Genomic DNA, 7283 nt, shown 5'->3' with positions numbered 1-7283 from the left:
AATCACCCAAATGACATCAAACTTCTTCAAGGTCCATGGAAGTCCAACTACAGAGTCCATGGTGATCCGCTCCCACTTCCACTCCGAAATCTCTATCTGCTGAAACAAACCACTCGGTCTCCGGTGCTCATACTTCACTTGCTGACAGTTGAGGCATCTAGATACATATCGAACTATATTTTTCTTCATCCGCCTCCACCAATAGTGCTGCCTCAAATCCTGATACATCTTCGCGGCACCCGGATGGATGGAATACCGCAAACTATGGGCCTCCGCTAAAATCAACTCTCAAAGCCTATCAACATTGGGCACACAGATACGACCCTACATCCTCAATACTCCGTCCTCGCCAATGGTCACATCTCTGGCATCACCATACTGGAACTTGTCCTTAAGGACAAGCAAATGAGATTCATCATACTGCCGCTCCCTGATACGATCAAATAAGGAAGACTGAGAAACCACGCAAGCTAGGACCCGACTGGGCTCCGAAAGATCCAATCTCACAAACTGACTGGCTAAGGCCTGAACATCCATTGCCATAGGCCTCTCTGATGCTGGTAAATATGCCAAACTCCCCAAACTCTCCGCCCGGCGACTCAAGGCATTAGCCACCACATTGGCCTTGCCCGAGTGATACAAAATAGTGATGTCATAATCCTTCAACAACTCCAACCACCTCCTCTGGCGCAAATTTAGATCCTTTTGCTGGAACAAGTGCTGCAAGCTCCGATGGTCAGTATAGATCTCACAAGGCACACCGTGTAAATAATGGCGCCAAATCTTCAAGGCGTGAACAATGGCAGCTAGCACAAGGTCGTGAACAGGGTAATTCTTCTCATGTATCTTCAACTGCATGGACGCGTAGGCAATCACCCTACCGTCCTGCATCAATACCGCTCCAAGGCCAACTCTCGAGGCATCACAATAGACAGTATAAGACCCTAAACCTGTAGGCAATATCAAAATTGGGGTTGTAGTCAAAGCTGTCTTAAGCTTCTGAAGGCTCGCCTCACACTCCTCTGTCCACTGAAATGGAGCACCCTTCTGGGTCAATCTAGTCATACGGGCTGCAACCGATGAAAACCCCTCTACAAAACGACGATAGTATCCCGCCAAGCCAAGGAAACTGCGGATCTCTGTAGCTGAAGATGGTCTGGGCCAACTCTGCACGGCCTCTATCTTCTTCGGATCCACCCGAATGCCCTCACTCGATACCACGTGGCCTAAGAATGCCATTGAATCCAACCAAAACTCACATTTTGAGAACTTCGCATATAACTTCTTTTCCCTCAGAGTCTGAAGCACTGTCCTCAGGTGCTGCTCATGATCTTCCCGGCTCCATGGAATACACCAGAATATCATTAATAAAGACAATAACATAAGAGTCAAGATATGGCCGGAATACACTGTGCATCAAATGCATGAAGGCTACTGGGGCATTGGTCAGCCCAAATGACATAACAAGGAACTCGTAATGCCATACCGACTCCTGAAAGCAGTCTTCGAGATATCTGACTCCCGAATCTTCAACTGATGGTAACCTGAGCGCAAATCAATCTTGGAAAACACTCGTGCGCCCTGAAGCTGGTCAAATAGATCATCAATACGAGGCAAAGGATAACAGTTATTCACTTTAACCTTGTTCAACTGACGATAATCGATACACATACGCATAGAACCATCCTTTTTCTTCACAAACAAGACAGGAGCACCCCAAGGTGAAACATTGAGTCCAATAAAACCCTTATCAAGCAATTTATGTAACTGATCCTTCAACTCAGGAGGAGCCATACGATACGGAAGGAATGGAAATGGGCTGAGTGCCCGGCAACAGATCAATGCCAAAATCAATATCTCTATCAGGCGGCATGCCCGGAAGATCAGCTGGAAACACATCGGGATAATCCCGTACCACTGGAACCGACTCAACAGAAGGGATATCAACACTGACATCTCTCACATAAGCTAAATACGCGGAACACCCCTTCTCAACCATACGCTGGGATTTAAGGAAAGAGATTACTCTACTGGGAGTGTGATATAAAGTACCACTCCACTCAACACGCGGTATACCTGGCATAGCCAGCATCACGGTCTAGGCGTGACAATCAAGAATAGCATAATGGGGCGACAAACCAGTCCATGCTCAAGATAATATCAAAATCAACCATTCTGAGTAACAATAAATCCGCTCTGGTCTCAAACCACGAATAGTAACCAAACATGACCGATAAACGCGGTCCACAACAAGAGAATCCCCCACCGGAGTAGTAACATATATAGGAGAACTCAAGGAATCTCAGGGTACACCCAAATGCGGAGCAAAATAAGAAGACACATAAGAGTAAGTAGAGCCTGGATCGAATAGAACCGATGCATCTCTGTGACAAACCAGGATAATACCGGTAATGACAGAATCGGAGGCAACAACCTCGGTACGAGCAGGAATAGCATAATATCTGGCCTGGCCTTCCCCTCTAGGGCGACCTCTACCTCCCCGACCTCCGACGGCTGCAGTAGGGGGCGCGAGTGCCTGATCATCTCGAGTAGCACGTGTCCTCACCATCTGTGAGAAAATAGGAAGACAAAAATTTAGTTGTGATATCAAAAATCTCGCACGACAAGGAAATCAAATGGGGTGGAAATTTTTCCTAACAGTTACATAGCCTCTCGTAGATAAGTACAGACGTCTCCGTACCGATCAACGAGACTCTAATAAACCGGCATGTGTTTTGTGACTCCTATGAACCTAGAGCTCTGATACCAACTTGTCACGATCCCAGTTTACCCTCCGTGAACATGTCGTGACGGCACCTAGTCCCTACAACTAGGTAAGCCTAACAATGTAGAAACAATATAACTTGCGGAAATAAATAATTAAAACTGAACAACTAGAAGAAAACTATATATAAATACCGCTTGGCATATACAACTCAAGATCACGGAAACCTACAATATCATCCCAAAACCCGGAAACTCACGGGAACACAAGCTAACAGAATGTAATACACTGTTCTAACTCCAGAATGTCTAAAACAACAGTACGAAAGGAAAGGCTAACTACTAAAGGATAGAATAGGATAGAGACTCCTTGGTCTACGCACGCGGCAGATGTACCTCGAAGTCTCTACTAAATCTCTCCGTCTCGAGGGTAATACGCCTGGGTGGAGGTACCTGGATCTGCACATGAAAAACATGCACAGAAAGGGCATGAGTACACCACAGCCGTACTCAGTAAGTGCCAAGCCTAACCTCGGTCGGGTAGTGACGAGGAAGGTCAGGGCCCTATTGAGGTTAAACATAATAATAAATTTGCAACAGTATGAAATAAACAGTATAAATGAGTACAACTATGAAGTAAGATGGTTATACAAGGCAACAAATAATACACCGAGAATAAGGTAACACGGAGTAAAACAGTTCAACACCCGTAACAACAAGGAGGATCTCCCAGGATACTGCCGTCCTGTAGTCCATTTCATCATCTGTCCAAGGATCTTCCGGGATACCGTTCCGTAGTCCATCATATGTGTATATCCGAAGGATCTCCCGAGATACCGTCCCGTAGTCCAACTATCAATACGCGGGGATCTACCGGAATCCGATCCGTTGTCCCAAAGTAAATGTGTAGGGGGATCTACCGGGAATCTAACCCGTAGTCCCAAAGTAAACAAACATTGGGGGGGGGGGGGGGGGGGGTCTACCGGAATCCCACATCCGTAGTCCCAATGTAAATACGCAGCCACAAAAAAAAGATATTCAGAAATGGAGTGCAAAAATACAAGGCAACAGGTAGTTCTACCCTATCATGCTTCACTTAATGCAAAACAAAGCAACTTAAGCAAATAGGCTATTTAGGTCAACTAGGCATGCCCTTCTAAACTAACACAGACTATATTTGCAAGTAGAATCACGCAGGTAAGAAAGAACTCAGTATATTTAGCCACTGTTCAAAACACGGAAAATACGCCAGTATATTATACTAGAGTTCCAGCATAAGTATGCTTGAACTTCAGCATATTATACGGGAGTTCCAGGATAACTATGCTGGAACTCCAGCATAATATGTTGGAGTTCCAGCATAAGTACACTAGAACTCCAGCATAATATACTGGAGTTCCAGCAAGTATAAATGTGCAGTATAATATACTGGAGTTTGGAGCACCGGTGCTCCAGTCTCCCGTATATTATACAAGAGTCAGCAAAGTATACCGGTCCAACATAATATGCTGGAGTTCGTACACAGATGCACCGAACTCCAGTATATTATGCTGGACCTGTCTCTGTTGTAGCAAAATAGTGGCTATTTTTATTGACTTCGTAACCGGTGGCTATTTTTGAATGACCAGTCCGAAAACTGGCTATACCGTGCTATTTTTACGATTATATATTGATGGGAGAAATATGTGTTTTGTTAGCTATTTTTGGTTGAGATAACATTAATTTGTTGAAATTAAGTGATATCTTTAGCCGTCTGTTTATTTGCTAAAGTTGATTTAATATCATAATAATCCCTAATTTTTAACCATGTTTAAAAGGCCAGTCATGATAGGTAACAATTAATATCATGTATCTTATACGGATTACCATGATGTTTCACATTTCCTTTTTAACTAGTATTTGACTATATCCCTCTTATGCATAATTGTTGCCTTGTAAGTATTTCTTGTCACGTGACATTAAATGACTGTTTAGCATGTGAATAAATCTCATAATCACATGTAATAGTGAGGTTAAAAAATAAAAAAATTTAGAAGGTCCGAATATTTAACGCATTATGTTTTGCAATAGATCTTGATGATGAGGACTCATAATTGAGCTTTTATATTGATGATGAGAAACAATAGAGCTTTTATATTGAGGAGTCAAAATTGATGAAATATCCGATTGATTTGTTTGTTGTGGCCCCATTTATGCTTACTATATAAAAACTCTCATTATGCTATACCTTGATGAATTTTGATAATAATAATAATAATAATAATAATAATAATAATAATAATAATAATAATAAGATGTTCAAGTGGGGTGAAATCATGTACTATCATTTTGTATGTACAATGGACCATTTCAAACTTTAAACTACATTATTTGATTAAAATATTTAATAATTGTGGTATTCGGGCCAACTTGCATGCATCTTGACTAGCTCCACACGATAGGTCATGGCAACAAGTCAAAAATTGTTGCAATAGATAGCAGAACCGTTGCAATAGATCTATTTGACGGTTCAGGGTCCGTCACAGCAGATCGCGTGCCAATAGGCTACTGCAATGGTTACTTACAAGTTACAACGGATACCGTTGAGCATATCTATTGCAACGGTTTGGAACGGTCGCTATAAACTTATTTGCTGCAACAGTTATATTATCAAATGGAACGGTCCCCAACTAATGCAAATAACATTTTTTGCAACATTGTTGAGGCAATGGCAACGCTTTTTGATTGTGAAACACTTATTAGTAGCAATTTTCCACGATACTTTTAGGTACTGCAACAATATTTTTAGCTGTTGTAACAAAATAGTGGAAAATAAAATATTACAACTATGTTTACATTTTCTCTAGTATGACTCTTGATCTTGCTCAACGTTTCTTCAGCTTTTTTACTTTCGACAACTCTATTTGTGTTGGCAAGAGTTTAAGTTTCATCTGTAAGCGTATTTGATATTTCAATAGTGCACATACCTCATCTCATAATTTTTGTGTACCTCAATTAAATAGAAAGTTGCTCTCTTTTTATCACTTTGCGTGTGGTCAATCAACGTCCAATTTAGCTTTTATCACTGGGTTGCATCGTTAAAGATTTTAGTCATGGTTATGCATTAGAAAAATAAACAGACAATCCATGATATTTGGATTAATAGACAGGGGTTTTGATACAGTTATCCACAAAAATAAAACTATTTATCGTTGTCTACTCATTTATTTTTCTACCCATAAAATAATTATATTTCCTACCCATAGTAGTTTTTATGGGGAATTTTTTCTTTATTCTCCAATTCTTTTTTATTTCTATGCTTCTTTTCTTTCTTTTTTTCTTTTCTCCTTTTCTTTTTTCTCGTTTTCTTCTTACTTTTTTCTTTTTTCCTTTTCTAATTTCATTAAATTCTTTTTTTTTTATATTCTTTTTCTCTTTATAGTCTAATTTTATTTACTGTTTTTACTATTTATTCTATTACTAAAGAAAAATCAAATTGTGTACCAATTAAATGTAGCTAATACAACCAAAAAATATTAACTAACATATGGTACCAGTATAGTATATAGATATACCAACAAGGTATACAATTGTACATAAAGAGTTAAAAAAATTAATTCAATTATTAAACTGAAATAAGTTGTCAATAAAAATTTTAAAAAATTCTAAAGAGAAAACACATAAAGTACCCATTAAACTTGTCCGGAAAAATTATTTACACACCTAAACTTTACAGGCGACCTTTTACCCCACTATTCTAAACTTAAGTGAATTTAATACCCCCTTCAAAATACTGAACCAGTCTTGTGGTGGCTGTGTTTACACGCGCCATACATGTATCAAATGCTACACTATTTTTTTTAAATACAATTCTTCTTTCGTTTTCTATTTTTTTTCATTTCATCTTCTTCACCTTTGCCCGCTGCCACTGTGTAAGTATGAAAGTGAAATTAGCAGGAAAAAAAACCTGGAAAGTCTTATGAAGTGACTCAAAACTTATATTGAAGAATGAAGATCGAACCAGCACCAGAATCAAACTCGCCGGCGTCAACGACTGAACATGAAAACCTCAGACAAAACCTCACCCGGACAAACTCGAAACTCGTCGGAAAGTTTAAAAAAACCAGCCGGATCTGAAAGTCCGGCGAGAATCAGAAAATTCGCATGCACACGCCGCTATTTCCACGGCGCCGAGTTGTAGTTTGAACTCCTGTTTTCATGTTCTTAAAGTTGGTTCTACAGCTGGTTGCAACCGAGATTAGAGGTCAGTTTTGAAGGAAGAAGACGAGCAGCAGCATGCTGTGCTTTTGACTGGTATTTGAAGTTGTTTACAGCATTTTCCGGCGAGCTGTTATGGACGAGAAAAGCAGAAACATGGATGGGTGAAGGGAGCTGAAGCTGAAGCTAGGTTTCTCTTAACTTGAGGAAGATGAAGGGTCTGGATTGATGTAACATCTGCTAGCTTGTGTTATAGGGGGNGGTATTAAATTCTCTTAAGTTTAGAATAGTGGGGTAAAAGGTCGCCCGTAAAGTTTAGGTGTGTAAATAATTTTTCCGGACAAGTTTAATGGGTACTTTAT

This window comes from Nicotiana attenuata, chromosome 7 (assembly GCF_001879085.1).
Source record: "Nicotiana attenuata strain UT chromosome 7, NIATTr2, whole genome shotgun sequence".
Lineage (NCBI taxonomy): Eukaryota > Viridiplantae > Streptophyta > Magnoliopsida > Solanales > Solanaceae > Nicotiana > Nicotiana attenuata.
This window is presented reverse-complemented; position numbering follows the sequence as displayed.